We start from the raw sequence: 23,453 nt of genomic DNA, 5'->3' as shown, positions 1-23,453 counted from the left end.
CCAATGATGGATCATATCAGAACCGTGAGAAAACCAGCTCATTCTTCAGTTAGATGAAAGATTTCATTTCTGTCCGACAGATTGGAATCTCTGAAGAACTTTTATATTTTTACTCTACATGTCTTTTTAAGAGTTTTGAGTGCCATTTAAATTCACCTGGTGGCTGATCAATAAATATTAAATGGTAATTTCTTCTTAAATCAAAAAGTTCAAATATGTGACATCAGGTTAGGCAACATCCTTCCAATGAATGAAATAGTAAATCTTTTCAGATGGCAGCTTCTGAAAAAGAACTCTTAAATCAAACTCTCTCACTCTTCAAGCTAATCCTTTGTTCTCTTCCTAATGGAGGGAGGAAAGCATTCAGAACTTTATTCCTGTCAGAGGTGGTTTTTAAAAACAACATCATAACAGTTAAAAGTTTGAACAAGAAGTTATTGTTGGGTGTTTTTTTTTTTTGGGGGGGGAGGGTCATTTTTTGTTTTTAATGCACAGTGATTATACTATTAATTCCATGCTTCTGAAGAAACAGAAGGATCACTGACTACCAGGTTCAGAAAAAAGCCCAGAACAAATTCTCAGATAATAACCTTCCAATAAAGTCCTGTCCAATCCTTTATCATGGCTTGGAGGTGACCTTGATTTTTTAAAGGATGTGTTTTGGTAAGGTTTGTAATAATTTGTATACAAAGTAAGGCTGTTAAGTATAAAGCCAATGACTCTGATTTTATTATTTGAGGGTGAGCCTAAGTTCAGAGAGATACAGAACCAGAAAAATCAGTCATCACTTTGGTTAAAGCCCATTTCATAAAAGCTCACATTCTATAGCACTTAACCCAGTCAGAGAAGTTACAAATATAATCCCAGCAGTGGACTATATGTCATCCAGTGTTGTTTGTTCTTCCTTCTTAAAGACAACTGTGACATCACAGAGGTGATACCATGATATGCAAGTGAATTGGATTTAAGTGAGGGAGGGCTGTGCAAAGTCACCAGATTTACTTTTTGCTCTGGTGCCAACTGGATCTAGTAGCAAGACGTTAAATCAGGATGTCTGGAGATGACCCAAATTCAGAGTTTCTTATCATTAAAAGGTTTGGTATCAGCTAATGATTTTTTAAAAATTTGTAGCCATTCATGAAAGCCATAGATGGCATACTCACCATGATGAGATAAGACATTTTTTAAAATGTTGAAATATAACAACAATAAATCTAGAGAAAATCATGCAGCATATTTTGTGTTTTCTTTAATGTGTGTTGTAGCAGGACATGGGCAAGAGTCCCACAGATGAAAACAAATAGTTGAATTTCAATCTATACAACTGGAGGAAATCTCCATATCAGTGAGACTATAGATCCAGTGAATTGCTCCATCAATCTCTTTTCATGGCTGTCCAATAAGCCTGAAATGCTCTTTCTACCACATACCTTCTCTGGTCTCCTTCAATTCAAATCTCATCTTCTTCAGGAAGACTTTCTTGATGGTACTCTTCACCACCATTCCATTTACCAGTAATTTCAACTTCAATTTACAATGCACATATATTTTATGTTTAATTTCTTAAATGTTATCTCCCCTGATGAAAATGATCTCCCCTGATGAAAATGAATTCAAACACTGTGTCTTTGCCTTCCTTTGTCTCCTTAGTGCCTTAGTATAGTAGTTAGCATAGAGTAAGAGCTTAAGAAATCCTTATTAACCAACTGACCATTACTTTATATTTCTACCAATAGAAGGGGTACAAGTATGATGAGAACCTAGGACAGTAGCTTTAGAACTAAAGGAAACCTCCCAAGTTAAAAAAAAAAAATCCAACTGCCACATTTTATAAATGAGAAAATAGGTCTAGAGAGATAAAATGACTCACCAAATGCTAGATAGTAATCGGTTAAGCTGAGATTTCAAGCCAAGTCCTCTGGCTTTCAACATTCTATCCATTTTTACCATGCTGACCATATCCATCAAAGTCAACTTGTTTCAAAAACACTTTAGAATTTTACAACATTATCTCATAGCATGGTATTAATTTTGTTTCTGTTGTTTTTCAGTCATTTCAGTTATTTCAACTCTTTGTGATCTCTTTTGGAGTTTTCTTAGCAAAGATACTAGACTGGTTTGCCATTTCCTTCTCCAGCTCATTTTACAGATGAGGAAACTGAGGTAGATTGAGTCAGATGATTTGACCAGCATCACCCAGCTAGTAAGTGCATTAGATCAGAGTTGAACTCAGGAAGATAAGTCTTCCTGACTCCAGGTCCAGCACTCTATTTACTGTACCATTCTAGCTGACCATGGTAATAATAGTTGTTGTTTTTATGGTATTTTAAGATTTGCAAAGAATTTTCCAATATTATTTCATTTGTATATTACAGCAACTGGAGAAGTAATGCAAAATATCATAATCCCCATTTTATAGCTAAGAACACTGAGTCTTAACTTGCCCAGGATCACACAGTAAATGCTAAAGTCTTAATATGAACTCAGTTCTTGGTTCCAATTCAAAAGTTTTTTCTAATATTTTCATATCTTCCAGAGACTAACTTTCTCTTCCTCCCAGTATTATAGAGATATTACAGTAATGTCAACCTAGAACTAGATTAATAGGATATAGTATAATATTTCTTTAGAAATAATTAGTATTTTTTAACTCCCTATAATTGACTCATACAATTGACTTTTTTTTTAATCAGAAATTTCAGGTAACTTGTAGTTATAATCTATAGAAATCAAAGACTGAAGGGATTGCTAGTGGTCAACTTTGATCTAAATCACTTCAGACATATTAATACCTCTCTTCTTGTCATCTTCTGAAATGGAAGGTCTTCAACATTCCTCAGTAATCTGTTACAGTAATTCAGATTGTTTAAGTTTTTTTTCCCTTTGGAAATTTTTCCTTAAAAATGATTTAAATCTTATTGATATAAATTCACAGTTAATCTAAATTCTTCCTGCTTTATTATAAACCTTTTTATTTTTTCATTTACTGTAAGAAAGATAGAAAACTTCTGGCTATCGTGCCTTGTATGAAAAAGTCTAACTAAAACAGAAACTGATTATGAAGTCACCCCTCACATGTAGACCTCAGTTAAATTGTGGCTCTTATCCACAAGAAGAATATTGATAATGTAGTTGAAGATTCTTTGCAAAATTCTTTAGTAGAAAGGAGTATCCTGTATGAGAAACAAAGAAAAGTCCAGTCAGGCTGTAGGATGTTAAAAAGGAAATTATATATAAAGATGCGGTTAAGATTAGGAAAGACCAAGTTTTGGAAGGTTTTAAAAATGAAACTGTTTTTTGTTATATTCTAGAAGCAATAAGGAACCACTAGAATTTATTGAATTGGACAGTAACATAATCATAATAAGAAAAATCCTTTGGCAGTTCTGTGGAGGATGGATTGGATTAGGGATAAATTGAGGCAGGGAGACCAAATATAAAGCTGCATTCTGACAGCTTTATATTAATGGAATTAATATAATTAAATTTAATATAATAATTAAATGGAATTTCCAATTTGGCTTTCAATAGGCCCACAAAGCCTGAACCAACCTTGCTTTACTCACTTTAATTCTATTGATTCCATTTGGTCCATGCCAAAGCAGACAGCTGGGTGATACAGTAGAGTATAAGATTTAGAATCAAAGACCTGAGTTCCAATCCTGATTCAGGTACTACCTGACTTTATGTCCTTGGATAAGTCATTTGAATGTTACTTGCTTCTATTCCATTCTCTGAAAAATGAGGCTAATAATAGGGCTTATCTCCCAGGGTTATAATGAGAATAAAATGAGATAATATTTATAAAATGCTTTGAACATTTAAAGCACAATATAAATGCTGACTGTTATTATAACACCATGGTAATGCTACCTTCATTTCTTTTCCTTTTTATTTCATGTTACCCCCCTTTATACCTCCTTCACTCTAGTCAAATTGGTTATATTCCTCCATCCCTGGGTCTCCATGTCTTTCTACAGATGGTACTCAATGTTTACTTTTCTCAGACTTACTGTCAACCTTGTAAGGAATATCATAAGGCTTCATAAAGAATTTCCTTTTTGTAATTACCATGTAATCATGTATATTTAATTTTTTTGTGTGTTCTTGTCTCATTTCTTATTAGACAAAGAATTCCAGAAAGGAAAGGACCATGTCTAATTGAAACTTCACATCTCCTCTAATATGGTATTTTGTACATATTAGACACAATATTGTTGAACGAATAAATGAATGAGTTAGTAAACGGATGAAAATATTCCCCTACTTACATTTTGTAAAGCGATTTAGGATTTTCATAAGTTCTACCCATTTGGGACATAATTATACACAAATGGGCACATAGAAAACAATTCAGACAAAAATTCTCATCAACAACAATAATGATAAGCAATTATATAGTATTTTAAAGTTGGCAAGGAGCTTTACATAAGCTCTCTCAGCTGATCTTCACAACAACCTTGCGAAGTAGGTATTATTTCCATTTTACACATGAGGAAACTGAGACTGAAAGAGGTTAGATGATTTGCCCAATGTCATTCTTCTAGGAAGTTTGATTTGAACTCCTCTTCATGATTATGAGTACAGAAATATATGCATGACACTACCTAGCAAGGTACATTCCATGAAATTTCCTATTTAACATTTCAACATATCCCCAAGACCCGGATCAAGCTTAGACTCAATTTAGTCATATTTTTTCAATATTATCATTTGGTCTAAAATCATGGTTATATTTCTCATCTATTTTTTTCCCATTCTTAGTTGTTATTACTGCCCTTTCTAGTCCTCCATTCTAGTCAAGATGTTCTGCAAAACATTTTTATTCCATCTATGGCTTTGTCCAGGGGCCAACTGGACCCCCCTTTCCTGGAAAACATTTCTTTCTCACTTCCATGTCTTAGAATTCCAAGTTTCCTTCAAAATCTGGTTTATGTACTACTACCTACATGAGATACTTCTCAATACATTTATTAAGGCCCTCTCTCCCTTGAAATCGCTTTGTATATTTATATGTATAGTTTGTATTTAATTATCTATTATATCTTCTCACCCCACCCCCAGAATGTAAGTTCTATCAAGCCAGAACTTAATCATTTTTGTTTTGTATATCTAGCACCAACCCCTGGCACAGTACTTTGCACTTAATGGGTATTTAATAAACAAACTGAATTAAATTGAATCACATTGGGTATGCCATTTAATTCCTCTCTTGCTTCTGTTTCCTCATCTATAAAACCAAGTTTGCACTATTTATTCCAAGTGAACTTTGTGAAATGTAAATGTTAGCTGTCCTTCCCAGTTATTGTTAGTTTACAATGGAACTAGTGTTGAAAATGAAACCCTACATGAAACTCAGTTGTGTGAAATCTATAAAGGAAAGCCAATGAAAAACATTTGGAGAAGTTTCTCTGAACAGAAATGGGTGATTTTTCTTCCTCCATTGTTCCTAGACATAGGATTTATCAGTGGTTTAGGAATCAGTTGATGAACATTTATTATGTATCCACTGTGAACATAGAACTGACTTAACTGATACAATGAGTCAGAAGAAAGAGTTTCACCTATTGAATCATTATCCTCATTTCCTGTACTGTGTGTTTTCTTGGGAGGTTCTCATGTGATCAAGTACCGTACTACTTGGCTTACAAAATCCATCCTGAATCATTACCCAGGGTAGTCTACTAACATGTCAAAAAGTAGAATCTCTTTCTCCTCGTAGGGATTGTAGAAGCCTTGAGGCATAATTTAAGGTTCATATGAGGATCCTCAGAACTAGAAGACAAAGGAATAAGGAAAAAGAGTTGCAACCTGAGCGAATATTCTGATGAGAAAGGGACAAAGACTGAAAGTTATTGGTTGAGGATTGGGTGGAGCAATAGATATTATGAAAGACTGGGTGTGGCCCCTGAGAACAGGGTAAATAGAGATCATCATAGTTTCATCAAATGCCACAAAAGGAAAAAAAATCAGGACCCCTTTGTCATAACAAAAGAAATGTAAGGAATACAGATGAAGAATAGGAAGAAGGAACCAGGTACTCTTGTCAGAATAGCAGAGTACTAAACATGTCCAAACTCATCTTTGGTATATTAAATAGCCCCATCGTTAAGATGCCCTATTGAAATTAAGACCTTGAGATGTGGCTTTGTTTGAAGCTTATTCTTGTTTTTAAAGCTGAGTCAATATCTAGGTCCATAGGAAGGATCAAGTAATCTTGAACTTTTTCTCAGCAAACATCCCCTGACAAAAATTGCTGAGTCATTTGGATAGTCAGGATGGATGTATCAGCTCTTAAAAAGACCGAGGAAGCAATATTTTTCTGATGTACAGGGGCAGAGTACAACAGCTCCAAGCAGTGAATTTCAATCTCATTTTCCCCCTGTTATTACTACATATGCACAAGCAAGAGTTGATGATGAAAGGATAAAGTTAATCTATCTCAGCAATATCATTAGTCATTTCCTTGGGTTTTTGGAGCTCCTATAAGCAAAGAGAGAATGGAAATTTCAAAGTATGAAATTAGCACTCACTTTTACAGATATCAAGTTTGTACAGGCACATAAACAGGAATCCATTTAAAGTAAAGAACAGATGTTTATTATTGCAAAAGGGTACAATTTTCTTTTCTCACACACTGTGCATACCCACTGGTTTTAAAGGGGACTCCAAGGATGTAAAAAATGTAAAGAGACTCAGAAGTCACCTTTAAGTTATGGTTATACAACATGAGATTTTCAAGTACAAAAAATTTTATTAAGTACCTATCATGTGCCAGGTATTGTGCTGCATGCTAAAGATTAAAAGACAAAATAAAACAGTCCCTGCCTTCAAAGAGCTTATATTATTCTAGGAAGATAAAAACTAGAACCCTGCATGGGTTCTATTCCAAAAAAAAAAAAAGAAAAAAAAAAAAAGTAAGAGCCAATGACCCTATACTAAATGTAGCACATTAAAGGAAGAAAAAGTTAAAAAGTCCCTGCAAAGTTTTAGCTGAGAAAATGGTAACTTTATTTATTTTTCAGCTGCCACATAAGATTTATATCTTGTTTATTCCTGAGAGAAAAGGAGTTTGGTTATGGATGTACACTGGTACCAGCAACAAGGAGACCAGCTTAAGTCTGTATAAAAGGAAGAAAATCATAGAGTTGAATCTATGAAGTTGAAAGGGATGTCAAAGTCTCCCAGGACAACAGTCGGTTATTCGAATTCTCTCTGGGACAGAAATAACAGAATTGATTCAGTTTCTCCTTAAACCATTGTAAAGGAGGCAGCACTACTTCACAAGATAGTTCATTCCATTTTAAAAGACAAGACTAATTGTTAAAAAGTTCTTCCTTGTTAAACTAAAATCTGCCTCAATTAGTCTCTTCTTCTCTCTCATTCTCTCCCATTAGTCTTACTTTTGTTTCTGGAATTATACAGTTAAAAATCTAAAACCTATTCAATCTGACAATCCTCTAGCTATTTGAAGATAGTTTTATTGACCCCACCCAATGCACTCTGCCCACTAAGTATTCTTTTTTAAAGGAGTAGATATATCCATTCTTTTGATTATTCCTCTGTCCTAATTTCTAGAATAGATAACCCTCGTTCCTTCTTCAGCACCATCTATAATCCCATTAACATTCTAGTTTATCATTTTCCAAGCTGAAAGGTGATACTCATCATTGAACAGAATAAGAACACAACAAACCGAAGAAAAAACACACAGTTCTGATGATGATCTACTTATTTGTCTGATTCTCATTTGTCTGAACTACCACAGTAGAATTCTAGCACTTCATGCTCTCTATATCATTTAAGAAAGTAATAATGACAGCTAATAAATTGAAGGCAGGAGGAAAAACCTGAACTTGACCAAGTACATACAGAAAAAAATACTTTAGTTGGGAAACTTAGTTTCAAAGACTCAGTTTTAAAAAGAATCAATTTTCAGCAGGAGAAGTTTTCAAAATAATAGAATTACTTCAGTAATTTTTCTAAAAATAAAGTTAACTGTGTATAAAACTAAAATTCCTATCTTTCAGCTCTACAAAATCATTGCGAGAATGGTCTATGCACAGATCAAACATATTCTTGATGAAAATATGAGAAGGGAATATGGAAGTTTTTGCATTTTTTCCCCTAGAATAGGCTACAAATTTATGATTCCAAAGTGACAGAAATTTAGAGATTAAATATTTTCAATTTATGACATATAAAATTATATGTTATGATACCTATTATTTGTTGGTTTAAAGAACTGACTATAGCAAAATTCAGCTTTAACAGATAGCCTTAAACAAAATGTGTCACGCAAATGTATTTTTAAATCTTGGTATATGTGATTATAACGATAACTATAGTCAGTAGTCCATTAAATAAGTTGAAAATTTGTTCATGTAAGGCCTTATGTCATGTCATGGATTGTCCACCAGATAGATATATTCCCTAATGATGTTTTGGTTCTCTAGATGTTCTTGTTTGTAGATGACATTACATTTATTCCAACAAACCTCAGAATACAGCAAGGATTTCTCCAAAATTTCAACTATGATGAAGGAAAGAAATGTATCCCCCCAAAAAAACTTGGAACTATTGCTTTGGGTAAAAAGACAACTAGGTGATACAGTAGATAGAGCTTTGGGTCTATAGTTAGGAAGACCTGAGTTCAAATTCAGCTTCAAATACTGTGTGTTTGACCCTGGCAAGTCATTTAACCCTGACTCAGTTTCTCAGTTTCTACAAAATGAACTGGAGAAAAAAATGGCAAGCCACGCCAGTATATATAAAATAAGCTGCCAAGAAAACCCTAAATGGGGTCATGAAAAGTTAGACACAGCTAAACAACATTTGGGTAAAAGGAATGGTTTATAATTGAAAATAGAAAAAAGGCAAAGCAAATAATGTCTTATTTTGCTCTACTCTTCTCTACCAAAAAGAATGGTTTTTAGCCTAGAAAGAGAAGAAGAAAAATAGCTAATAGAGAGTCACTAGAAATAAGATGATAGAGAGAATCTAGCTTTTGATAATAACAATAATATTGAATATTACTATAATGCTTTTAAGTTTGCAAAATGTTTCACAAATATTATTTCATTTTATCCTCATAACATAGTTTCAAGGTGCTATTATTATCTCCATTCACAGGTGAGGAAACTGAGTCAGGTGACAGTTAGGGCCATGTAGTTACCATGATTATTGATTAATTCAAGACATGAGCTTGGATCACTACATCCTACAATATTGAAAGAACTAGGAGCTATGATTACTGAAACAATGATTTCTGAAAGACTATGAAGAATAGGGAAAGTTGTCATAGCACTGGAAAAGAAAAACATAGCTCCAGTTTAAAGAGAGACAAAGAGAGACAGAAAAACAGAGAAAAACAGAGAGAGAAAAAAAGAGAAAACAGAAAGAGACAGAGAGATGGAAAAGGGGAGAGATTCTATAACTTAGAGTATGGTGAGCAGATTCCTAGCAAATCTCTAAAATAGGAATTCTTAACCAGGTTAAGGATTTTGTGACTTCAAATGGGAAAAGTATATATATATATATATATATATATATATATATATATATATATCTTTAATTTATTTTGTAATTATGTGTATTTTATGTATCTAAATCAATTATTCTGTATCAGCATGCCAAAGGGCTCCATGAAACAAAAAAGGTAACGAATCCTTGTTCTAGGATAATATATAAAGAGATCATTTATGAGCAACTAGAAAGGAAAACTGCAATCACTAAGAGCCAATGTGGCTTAATCAAGAGTAGGTCTGGCCAGACCTACCTTATTTTCTTTCATGACAAAGTTACCTGTAGGTCAGGAAAATATAATATATATAATATACCTAGATTTCAAAAAAAAATTTTTAATAAGGTTCCCCATGTTGTCTTTTTTGGAGCAAGGTGAAGAGATGTAAACTAAATAATAATAGAGTTAAGATGGTTCAGAACAAATTGAATTTGACCTAAGGAGTCTTAATGGACTAATGCTGATGTGCCTAGTAAATATGGCCAAAATATCAAAAGGACTAGAGGAAGATCTCCTATTGATTATAGTTGAATCCTCCATGAATGATTTACTGAGAGACAGGGACTAGAACCACCTAGGATGGGAAGGCCTGAAGGAACAAAGCTCTATGGGGGAGGGTGGAGGTAGGGATAGGGATGTATTTAGGATTATAGAATTTTAGATTTTTCAGTTTGAGTAGAACACAGAGATCATCTGGGCAAAACCTCTAATCATTTGGATAAGGAAACTGAGGCCAAGAAATACAAAGTGACTTGCCCAAGATTATAGAGGTAATAAGTAGCAGTGCAGAGATTTGAACTCAAGTCCTTTCACTCAAAATCCAATACTCTTTTCATTGCACCTAACATCAGTGAGATCATTTATCCATAGTATCTACAATGACCTTTTATATATAAATACTGAACAAGGAGGCAGGCTAGTGAGCATCTAGTGTGAACTGTTCTACTAGCTAGCTTCTAATCTTCAGTAAATGATGTTATTTTTATGGTCCTTAGTTTTCTCATTTATAAAATGTTGCTTTAGAGAGCTATATGAGCTTTTAGATTCCTTTTATTTAAAAATTCTGTGGCCTATAACCTTGCAATCATTTTGACATTGAAAATATTTTAGTAATCTCAGCCTCCTGTGCACTAAAGAAATCATGGTGCTTAAAAGATAAGACTAGTTTGCTTTAGGTTAATATTGATGATATTATATTCATTCCTTTCTTGTATAGAAAGCTACCTCCAGAAGATTGTCACACTTACCTGTTACTTTTGAAAATTATTTAACTGTCTCTGTTGTTTTGTGATGGTATTTCATCTATGTCCTTACTGTCCTACAAATAACCTTGATGTGATCCATTAATTACACACATATTCTATTCAACTGCTTTTGTGTATATTTTATATATTGGTTCATTGGTCAGCATACTATGCCCCTGTAGGAGAAAATAAGTTCCTTGAAGGTGTTTATCAGGGGTGCACTGTTAAAAGCTTAATAACTTCTCCTCTAAAAAAAGTATACAACATACTTTTAAGTTTAATCTATATTATTAATATTCTCTCTATCACTTTCTTAAGTCTAGACATTCAACAAAGCAATAAATAAAGTCCTAATTTGTCATGTTTGCAGATTTCCAAGGTGTAAATGTTCATATTGAAAATTTGTGGTTCTCCCAGCAGGCTTTAAGCTGGCTCCAGTATACTAAGTACTCCCATTTTTTTCCTTTGAATTACCAGTGTTTAGCAGTTTAGCCTACTGGAATACAGCGGGCACTTAATGAATGATTATTCAGATTAACTGACTATATCACTGGGTCAAAAACAAATTCATTACTTGGTCATTAATTTTATCTCAATTCTAGTTATATCTCCAAACTAAGACCAAACTCAAAGACATTGGAGTTTTAATAAAGGACAATGAAGATATAGTAGCATCTGAATTATAGATATGGGCCAAAATATATTTGTTTTTCTTTCCCAAAATGTTTGAGGCATTTGATGTGTATAAATATAGCTATGCTCAAGCTCTGCGTAATTCTCAGCCTGACCCTTCAAACAGTTATGTTAGTTGTATTTCCTGAAACAAAAGGAAAATATTCTTCTTGGAGAAGTGGGGAAATGATTCACAAGTGTGCACAGTTTCACCTAGAGAATATGAGTAAGAAGGAGCAGGAGACCATAGTGGAAGTAACAGAATTAGAAAAAGACTCATTTGAAAAAGAATGTTTAGCCTATAGTTAAATAGTTAAATCACTTGCTCATAGGTAAAGGATTAGGGAATTGAAGACATCAGTACATCATAGAATTAGAGGTAGTCACATGACTTTTTTCAAAATGTGCTTCCCTCTTAATGAATCATTAGACTGGACATGACCTTGAATGAGACACTTCCCTTCTCTAAGCCCCAGTTTCACAGTCTTTACAATGAAGGGAATTGAAGTAATTGATCTTCAAGGTCTTTTCCACTGCTTACATTCTATGAGTCTAGTAGGTTCAATGAAGATAAAAGAGTATTACCTATATCCAGCCCCGGAAGATCCATGAAGAACATGGAAAATGGAAGGTAGTGCTACCCACCCTTAGAATCCCTCTTGCACTCATAGCTTTGGAATTTATAAATGAACATCTACAGATATAGCAAAGACGATCATTGTTTACTTACCTTTACTTCCTACTCTCATTTTTATTATTAAGTGTTGTTACATTTCTGAAGCTTGATTCAGCACGTAATTGCAATCCTCCTCTCTGGGTCACTGGTCAAATTTATTGCAAAAGAAAAATGTGAATCATTATTCAAGAGCAAATTCCACATATTTTCCACTTTCTAAACTTTTCAAGCCCTCTCATTTGGTACTAGGCCGATTCATTCCAAGGAATAGCACATTCCCCAGAGGTAATCAGATTGATGCAGTAGAGAAACTAGACCAAAATCTTCAATAGAAAGGTTTCCAAAGTTGTTTGCAGTTTGCTATTCCTAGGTTTCAATTCCATTTCCTAAACATCATTAAATCTCTTAAGGGAAAAATATGACTGTGGTGCAATTGGGTGAAATCACCCTAAAGTGTAGAGCTACTCAAAGAAATAAGTTTCTATTCCCTCTTCCTTTAATCCATGAGACAAACAAGATGCTATTTTCATTACTTATCTCCTTTTCGCTACACTAAGGAAAAATATAAATAAAAGAAAGCTGGAAAGAATGGTTCTCATCATTAACTTAAAGTGCCTGATACCTGAAGGGACTCTACAATTCACAAAGTAATGAAGAGCTTCTAGTCAGTATGTAGAGAGGTTTCTGTTTCATAAATAATGTGCTATAGCAGCAGTTTCTTATTCTCCTCTAGTTTTCATTCCTTTCTTTCTCTTTTTCCCCCATCAAGGCCATTGTACAACATAGATTACTTTTAGTAATTATATTTCCTGAATTGCTTGCTAAAATAGTTTTGAAAGCTCAAAAGAGGAAGCATTTCAAATCCAGGAAAAAAAAAAAAACTAATGGTCAAGTTGATGTCATTAAATGAATAGGACAACAGCATCTTTTAGTAATTGTAAATCACCTGTTTGCTGGAAAAGTTGGTGAGTCATCAATTGATAAATGAGTGCAGCATTTGTAGATGCCTTGTGGATTGTTTCTATTCCATTTTTTCTTATCAACATCGCCTGATTGGCTATAGTGATGAATAAAAGAGATGAATCTAAGGAAAAACAAATATTAAATATCTTTGAGCATAGATTAAGAAGCTTTTAGAACTCAAAATGACCTTAAAAATCATTTAGACCAAATCCCTCATTTTGTATAGATGAGGAAACTAAGGACCCTGGAAGACAAGTCATTTGCCCAGTATCATATGCAAAAGCAGGATTAAAACCCAAGCTTTCTAACTCCAAATCCAGTTCTTATTCCACAATACTAACTCAACACCATGATAATATAGTAATCTTTGTGTCTCTATCACTGTCTCTGTCTATTCTCTTCTCTCTCTTCTCTCTCTTTCCTCTCTCTCTCTTCTCTTTCTCTCTCTTCTCTCTCTTTTCTCTCTCCTCTTTCCATCTCTCTCTCTCTGTCTCTCTCACTCTCTCTCCTCTCTCTGTCTCTCTTCTCTCTCCGTCTCTCTTCTCTCTGTGTCTCTCTTCTCTCTCTGTCTTTGTCTCTCTCTCACACACACAGACACACAGACACACACACACAGAGTTGTTCAGCCATTTCAGTCATATCTGACTCTTTGTGATCCCATTTGAAGTATTCTTGGCAAAGATGTTGTAATGGTTTGCCACTTCTTTTTCCAGTTCATTTTACAGATGAGGAAACTAAAGCAAACAGGGTTAAGTGACTTGTTCAGGATTACATAGTTAATCAGTATCTGAGGTAGATTTGAATTCAAGAAGAAATCTTCCCAGCTTCAGGCTTTCACCACCTAGCTGTCCCTCACATATAAGCATATGTTTATATTTATTTATTTATTTAAACTGGACCTATAATTTTAATCTGTTTAAAAATTCCTCTAGCAATGCAGATAGCTACCCATTGTTTAATTTATAGTCTTGCATAGGGCATTAAGAAGTTAATTTGCACCACTTATGTGTATGAAGCAAACCATTTGAACAATTTATTTGTGCAATGAGGGATTTAGAAATCTAGATGGTTTCTAAGGTCCTTCTTAAGTTCTAAAAATCTCTCATTCTATGCTCTGAAAAGCATTTAATTTTTATTTATTTTATTATTTTTATTGTTATTCCTCTTACACCACTTATATGTATGAAGCAAATAATTTGAACCTTTACTTGGAGCTTGGTTCTCTATCCACTGCAAAGCCCTGCTTGTTTTTACCAGTGTCAAAGTTAAGTTTCTAAGATCAATATTGTTTTCAATCCAATTGTCAGCCATTTATGAAACAAACAAGCCAACATAAATGCATTCTGGGAAATACATGAGATTTGTCAAGGCCTGATATTCGCCTGGAGGAATACAATAGCAAAATAGACACATGGACCCTAGCCCAGAAAGAAAAAAAAAAAAAGTGATAATATTATGACTCTCTCAGGGGGGTCTTAGTTTCCTTTCTGTTACTCCCCAGAGGATATAACTTCATATACCTAAACAGTCCATTAGAAGCAAGCCTGCAACAAGTATTTGTTCACTAAGTGTCAAGCACTATACTAAGCACTAGGGATACATATATAAGCAAAAAGGTAGTTCCTACCTTCAAAGATCATGCATTCTAATGGGGAAAGATATAAAATGAAATTGAAAAAAGAGGAAAGTATCCTTCCATAGAGAGTCTGGAGTGTCAACCTAGAGGACTTTAAAATGCCAAATTAAGGAGTTCCTGTTTTTAACCTGGAAGCAATAAGGAATCAGAAAAGGTTTTTGAGTAGTTGCTGATATGATCTGAATTGGATTATAGGAGATAAGACACAGAGAATGATTCTGCAAAGGAGACTGCAGTATTGTTAAGAAAGGCATAAAATTCAAAGAGAGAAGTATTTGCAAACCTGAGGGCAGAGGATATCTTAGAGGAAGCAAGTCATCAGCAGATTTAAAAATTAAAATTAAGAGCCAGTCCTTGGAGAGAGCATTTTGTGATGAAGATGGAAACCAGATTGCAGAAGGCTAAAAAACGGGGGTAAGGAAGTAGATGCAAATAATGCTTTCTAGGAGTTTGGATATAAAAGACCAATTTTTCTTACTGAATGAGTACTAATTAGACTGTGTTTGATTTATCATCTCCCCTGTCCACCTCCCAAACATTGTGGGAAGAGGGGTCAAAGCTAGTAATTTTTTGTCCTCCAAAAACTCTATCCCCTGTCTAGAAACAGCCTCTCCTACATATATTCTGATGATACCTGGGTCCTGAGCCACATCAGCCAGATAAATGTCATGATGTTCTCACTTCTATTTGTAGGAACATGGATGCATAACATATGCAAGTCTGTGCCCTTGTTCTCTGGCTCTGGGGAAGAGGGAGGCAGTGAGGTGGTGAAAGCAAGGAATCTATTATTTCTATATATCCCCATACACTCCAAGCTGAAGGAAAGGGTTAAACAAGAACTATGAAAGGAAGAGGTATTAAGGATAGTGTTTGCTATCCAAAGCCAATCAGATGTGCCTTCCAGATTTTCCTGATGACATCAGGATGCTACTAGTCCAGGATTTTCTGATGCTTCCCCTTCACTCTCCACCCTACCCTTATATCTGGATCATACCAATGTACTTAACATAAATTATTGGGAGGAAGCCATTTGTGATTTCCATCACCATGACCATCCATTATTAGTCTGGACTTGGATGAGTCTATATGTTGGAGCCAGGAGTCAGCCTACTCAGGGAGAGTGGCTGCATGGATTCCCCAACCCCTGGCACAAATGTGGCAATAATCCCTTATAGGCCCACAGCTGATGGATAGCTTTTGTTGGAAGAGACACTAAAGTTTCCAGTTTTTCCTCACCATCAATAACCATCACTTTTTACCTGGAGGCAATTGGCCCTTCCTAATTTTCTCAGCACTGGGGCAAAGCTCCAAAGCCACTACTCTTAAGCTGGTTATATAAGCAAAAAGGTAGTTCCTACCTTCAAAGATCATGCATTCTAATGGGGAAAGACATAAAATGGAATTGAAACAAGAGGAAAGGATCCTTCCATGGAGAGTGTCATCCTAGAGGACTTTAAAATGCCAAATTGAGGAGTTCCTATTTTTTAATCTGGAAGCAATAAGGAATCAGAAAAGGCTTTTGAGTAGTTAATGATATGATCTGAATTGGATTATGGGAGATAAGGCACAGAGAAGATACTAAAAGATATTGAGAATATCCAAATAAATATTCTTGTTTATGGATGATATTGTGTTCACTGCATCATCCCACATCTCCTTCTGCCTTTAAGTTATAAAGTACCAATTAAGATCTATAGCCACAATCCACAGGGAAAAGCAAACACATGCAAGAAATATATCTATTTCTCAGCATAATATCTACCTTACAGGAATGTTTTAATAATCCAATGAGACAACATATATAAATAGGACATCTAGGTGGCTAAGTGAATGGAATATTACACTTAATCAGGAAAACCTGGATTCAAATCTTGTCTCAGACAATTACTAACTATATCACCCTAAACAGATACCTTAACCTTTCTTTCTTAGCCTGTTTCTTGAAAAATGGGGATAATAATGGCACTTTCCTTATAGAGCTATCAAAGAAAATAACATACAAAGCATTTTGGATCTTTAAAGCATCTTTGGATCAGAAAAGGCTTGTCTTTGGGCTATAATTATTACTGTAATAGGATTTTTTATATGCTTAAATCATCTAAGATGGAAAGAATCATGTGAGAAAGACACCAAGGACCTGCCTCTGAGAGACTGAAGAAGTACATGTGTGGCTATTATACATTGGTGTATTGTGTGATTGGAAGCTGTCTAGATGTAAATCAGTAAAAGTGACTAGAATATGCTTTCTTTTTATATAGAAATTGTCAGGGATTAAGGACTCACTTTCAGCAGACAATACTGCAGTAAACTAAGAAGGTTTTAAGGACCACCACTTTCACCTTCCCCTCTACCCCCAGGGTTTGTGGCCCTGAAAATCAAACTTGAGGTTTAGGGTATGTCCTATTTGTCCTTTTCAGTTCTAGGGATGGAAGTGGAGTGTCATAAGGAGTTTGGGACTCAGAATTTCAGGCCAGACATAATAGCAAGACCAGTAGGAAAGTCCTGAGAAGACAAAGTTGCAGCCTGGAGGGGTTTTGGACTTGAAATTTGCTGGGACTAATATAGGAACTAAGATAAATTTTGAACTAATCTCTCTTCCTTCCCCACAGACTGAGGTGGAAGGATTATGTCCCTAAAGTATTGGGGGGAGCTGTGTTTGCTCCTGTTATGTTTTTGAATTTTTTTTTTTTTTGTATAGAAGCTGATTTCACTATTAAGTGTTTAGATGAAACTGGGGTAATCCAATTACTAAAATTATGAGAACAAAATCAGTGGAGGTTCTACAGAGAGGACAGGCCCCTTCTAGTTCATTTTGGGTAGGAGAGAACCCTGAAGAAAGGGTGAAACTAATAAACCTAGCCATCATTCAGATAGCAGGGACCAGAATCAAACCATATCACGTTATTATTTGCCAAATTATGACAGGCAGTTGGACGGCAAGTCCACTGAATTGGTACATTAGTCTCAAAACATCTAGGATACATCATACAGATGGGCAATGAGTTGAGCCCAGTATCAAGCAGGAGGAAAAGAAAGTTTTACATTGGATTTAGAAAGCCATGTGATGTTTTCAATGTTCCCCACCTGCTGCATGAAACAAAAAAACATTTTTAAACATCATATTTTCCTAGAATTGCTCTGTGACAATAAGACATGGAATAAAAGTTCAAAAAAAATTCTAAATGACTAACATCCAAAAGGCAATGGAGAACCTTTGAAGATAAGTAGAAGTAAAAAATATCAAGGAAATGTGTGATATGATTAAGTGGGTTGGTCATGTGGCAAGAGCAAGGGATAACAACTGGATAGGCAGTGTTCCACTGGTGACCTTGAGATATCAAGAAACAGTGAGGAAGATCTCTAGTAAATTGGGTGAAACCCTAGTGGCAAAATTATGGATCATCATTTGCTAAAAAACAAAATTGTAAGTGACACAAAGTACAATGGGAAATATACATAATGAGTGTAAGTAGGCTTCAGTATTATTACCAGTAATAGTTGACATTCAGGACATGAGTTTAAAAAGAACTATGAGAGTGAGAGATAGCAGAATGAATGTTGCATTCGTGTGTACCAGATGTTAAAAGTCCTGAAATGCTTGGGATTGTGATCTGCCAGGCAGAGGAAACATCCAGATCAATTAAATCATGGGGCTATTGAAGTATTGACAGAGATTAGTCAAATTCAAAATTGGGACGGCAGACTATTTGGACGTAACTTGTATCCAGGAGCCCGAGTTCAAACTGTGGTTTGGCTGCTTACTATATATGTGACTTTGAGCAAACATGTAACCTCTCTGGATCTCAGGTTCCTCCTCTGGGATTAGAATAGATAAGCTCAAATAGCCCTTCTAGATATAAATTTATAATACATTAGGACAAAGTTTTCTGATTCCTTTGAAAGGGAATTTTCTATAAGCCCAAATTATTTTTTCAATTGCTCTCCTAATTTCTGTGAAAAGTCTTTTGTTCACTTGGTTTGGCTTGGGCAACCAAACCAGGTGGATTGTCTTATGTAACTGATATTTAAATTCTAAATTGGGAAGTTTTGATTGCATTTGCACAAATCATCCATCATTAAATATGAAATTATTATGCTTCTTTCTTGAGTGCCTTCCCCCTCCTAAAAAAATTGAGAAAAATTTACCTTCAAGCAATACAACATCAATGTCAATAGCTGAGCAATTACATCAACAAACATTCTGTGCTGGCACACCGTTATCTGATATCAGGGCTCTTTGTTCAAACAAAAATATCATGCCAAGAGGCTGAGTCAAATGCATAAACATCAACACATCCTGCAGGCAGCAACTTTTATCAATTTCCAAGAATTAATCAAATGTATGAACCTTCAAAGACAATTCGACCAGAGGTGAAATGCTTCTGAGGTTGTACTAACACCACAAAGATTGCTAATCCAGTATTCACTTAAAATAATCAGGTGAATACCTTTTTCTCTTTGTCAAAAAACTAGATAAATATTTTTTAAAGTATTTTACAGAAATTAGCTTAATTTTGAAGGGACCAAAGATTTTAAAAATCAACTTTAGCCTCAAAAATGGACTTTAGTAGTCTTCAGAACGAAAAAATTCTTACACATTTCTAAATGTTTAAACATCATGGAGCCATGTTCCTCACCCTTTCTTCATGCTATTTAAGTTAGCATGTTACTTACTAAATAAGATAGAAATATATGTAAAATAAATGACCAGGAAAGATGAAATGATGATCTGTTTATGCAGAACAAATTATTATTGCCTCAGAGACAAAACTTATGTGGTGCTATTGGGTTTTGTCCAAAGTAATGATCTCTGGGAGGAGAACATGGATTTTCCTTGGCTGGAGTGCTTTCCCCTCATAGTAATCAACATCCTGATTCTACTCCTCATGGTACTTCTTTCTCATTTCCACAAAAAATTTCCTTTTCAAGTACAACTTTACCTGCAGTTTAACTATGTTCTATGGCTATTTGTTTTTACTACTCACCCATCTCAGTCACTTGACTGTCTTGTTTCAAAGTGAAAAAGTTCCAATTGTTTTTGAGGTTTTAATGCCCCTAGGGGAGTGATGGATGTACAAATCTGAACAAATGAGAGAGCCTTTGGATTTCAATCCCTTTCTCAGTCAACACATTGTAAAACGTAACTGAGGTAAGCTGCCTCCACAGCTGTGCACCTTTACCATTGATTTCATGTAAGCCCCTGAAGCTCACACCACAATCCAATCAGATCTTAGCCTATTTCAGTGAGAGAAATGAAACTCAATGAAAGATGGAGAAAAATTCTGTATCAGCTTGCAATCCTCTTATCTTTCCAGTTTCATCAGGAAACTATTAAATCACTCTTTCCTTCAGAATGGAATTCTGGTGAATTCATTTTTTTCAGAGTTTGAAGAATTCTATTTCCATAATAATGATGAGGATAACTTTTCTAGACCTAGTGTTGTGCTTCACATATTGTCTGTTAAGATTATGACTTCTTAACCACATGAAATGCTGATATTTACTCCCCAAACCACAATTTAAAGAATTGAAATGTGGTGTTTTTTTTGTTTTTTTTTAATGTAACAAACAGTTCAACCTTGCAAATACTTCGATCTTCTGACAGAACTGTTATCTGAAGATAGTATGCCCTTACTCAGCTCATTCTACTTTTTGTAATCTGTCTGTCTAGCTAGCTGGTGTAATGAATAGAGCACTGCACCTAAACTCAGGCATGAGTTCCAATGTAGCCTCCCACTTATTTGCTGGGTGATCCTGGATAAATAATTTAAATCTCTTTTTATCTCAGTTTCCTCAACTATAAAATAAAGATAATAACAGCATCTATCTCTGAGCTATTTTAAGAATCAAATGCAATGATATTTATAAAAATATTTCTGGCACATAGTAGGTACCATGTGCATATTCATTCCCTATCCTTCCCCTCCACACAACCTACGTCTATTCCCTCATATTGCCTCTCCTTTCTCTAAAATTGATGATCTGTGAGAATTTAGTATGTTTTATAAATTACAATTTTTGTATATCAAGTTTTATAAAGTAAGGAATACAAGAAGTCTCTCATTTTCCTCTACTTCCAATTAAAGAAATATTAAATAGTGTTTGGGTTTAATAATAATAGTTTTATCATTTATAAAGCATTTTATATATATTATCACATTTGAACCTCAAAAACACTAGATAGAAGCTATTATTGTTTCCAGTTTGCAGATGGGAAAACTGAGGTTCAGGAGATTACATGACAAACCAGTGGATACATAGCTAGTGGGCCTCTGAAATAGCATTCAAGGGCAGGCCTTCCTGATTCTCAGGATTCTCAGTCCAACACTGTTTACACAATACCATACTGCTTCTGAACGATGATAAATGGATCATCTCAGGAAGCATTTATATATGCCTTTTAATTGATAAATCATGTAACTACGTTTATGTATGCATGAAGAAGTACATATACATCAAGGAACATAATGATAATAATAATAATAGACAAATTTCTAAAGAAATTTTTTGCAAATTTCTAAAGAAATGTTTTGCAAACATTATTTCATTGGATCCTCACAACAATTTTAGAATGCAAGAATTACTATTATTCTCATTTTATATGAGCAAACTGAGGTAAAGTGACTTGTCCAAAGTCACATAGTAGATGTGGGTAGAATTTGGATTGAAATAACTTTGTCCACTAGAAGAATATCTACACATATGAGAAATCCTTTATAATTTGAAAACTGTTCTATTGTTGTTGTTCAGTCATTGAGTCATGTCTACCTCTTCATGATCCCGTGGATCATTGCATGCTAGATGCTTCTTTCTTCCACTATCTCCTAAAGTCTATCCAAGCCTCCATGACACTATGGATCCTTCTCATCTTCTGTTCCCTTCTCCTTTTGCTTTCAATCTTTCCCAACTCCAGAATCTTTTCCAATGAATTTTGTCTTCCCATTATGTGATCAAAGTATTTAAACTTCAGCTTCAGTATTTGTCCTTCCCAATGAGTAGTCAGAATGAATTTTTTCAAGTATTGACAGATTTTATTTCCTTGATGTCCAAAGTACTCACAAAAATCTTCTTCTGCACCATAAATTCTGCATCAATTCTGTGGCACTTGGCTTTACGTACAATCCAACTCTCACAGCCATGTATTAGTATTGGAAAAACCATAGCTTTGATTATATAAACCTCTGTCAGCAAGGTAATGTCTCCACTTTTTAGTATGCTCTACATATTTGCTATAGATTTCTTTCCAAGGAACTTAATTTCATTGAGTAATCACCATCAGTAGTAAACTTTGAGCCCAAGAATATAAAATCTGATGCTGCTTTTATTTTTTCTCCCTCCATTTGCCAGGAAGTGATGGAACCAGTTGCTATGACCTTAGTTTTTTATGATGTTAAGCTTCAAGTCACATTTTATATTCTTCTCCTTCACCCTCATCAAGAAGCTTTTTAATTCTTCTTCACTTTCTGCCATCAGAGTGATAGCATCCATATGTGTAAAATTATTGATATTTCTCCCAGTAACCTTAATTCTAACTTTTGATTCATCCAGCCCAACATGTCGCATAAACTACTCCACATATAAGTAGTAAATAAACCAATAAGTTGTTCCATATTTAGTTCTATTACTTCCTGTCCCACATATTGATTCCTCAGGACACAAGTAAGATGATCTGGTGCTCCCATGTCTTTGAAGATCTACCATTTTTTGTTATAATCTATGCAATCAAAAACTTTAGTGTAGTCAATAAAAGAGAAGATATATTTCTAGAACTCCTTTGGTTTCTACATAATCCAATGAATGTTGACAATTTGGTCTCTAGTTCCTTTGTCTCTTTGAAAACCATTCTGTTCTTTTGGTAATTCTTGGTTCACATACTGCTAAACTTAGGTTGCAATATCTTAAGTAAAACCTTGCTGATATGTGAAATGAGCACAATTATTCAATAGTGTGAACACTTTCTGACATTGCCCTTCTTTAAGACTGGGACACAAACTGATCTTTTCCAATTCAGTGACTACTATTGAGTTTTCCAAATTTGTTGGCGTATAACTTAACGGCATCACTTTTTAGGATTTTTAAATAGCTAAGGTGGAATTCCATCAGCTCCACCAGTCTTATTATTAGCAATGCTTTTTAGGTCCCACTTGACTTCATTCTCTGGGATTTGACTATATCTTTTTACATAAAATGTCATTTTAATACCATCCATGGGATTTTCTTAGCAAAGATATTTTGTCACTTCCTTCTCTTGAGAGGGTCACCTTTTCTCTAAACACTCCACTACTCTCCTGCTTGACATAGCTCATAGTTCATTGAGCCAGTCCCTCTGCCATGACAAGGCATTGATCCAGAAGGGGGAAAATTACTCTAGATTTCAATATTATTTTAAATATATCACAAAATCATAAAACCTTAAGGTAAAAGAGAATATAGCTATTCCATCCTTTTTTTTTCCATCCTGGAAATTTATTTGTCCATTAACTATCAGCCATCTCCAGAAAATAAAATATTATAATACCTTTGATGGGCATTATTAAAGACATACTCATTTTTGGTAAGGTTTTTTCCCAAGTATAATGGAAAACCCTTCCTGCTGCAACACCACCTCTTTCTAGTGTCTAATTTACATTGTCACTCTTGTTTAAAGCTAGACCATGCATGGCACTGGGAACTACAAATGGACTCATAGTGGGTACCTTCCAGTTAGCTCACTCTCAGCCATTTAAGGAGTTTGGATGT

This window comes from Sarcophilus harrisii, chromosome 3 (genome assembly GCF_902635505.1).
Source record: "Sarcophilus harrisii chromosome 3, mSarHar1.11, whole genome shotgun sequence".
In the NCBI taxonomy this organism is placed as follows: Eukaryota; Metazoa; Chordata; class Mammalia; order Dasyuromorphia; family Dasyuridae; genus Sarcophilus; species Sarcophilus harrisii.
This window is presented reverse-complemented; position numbering follows the sequence as displayed.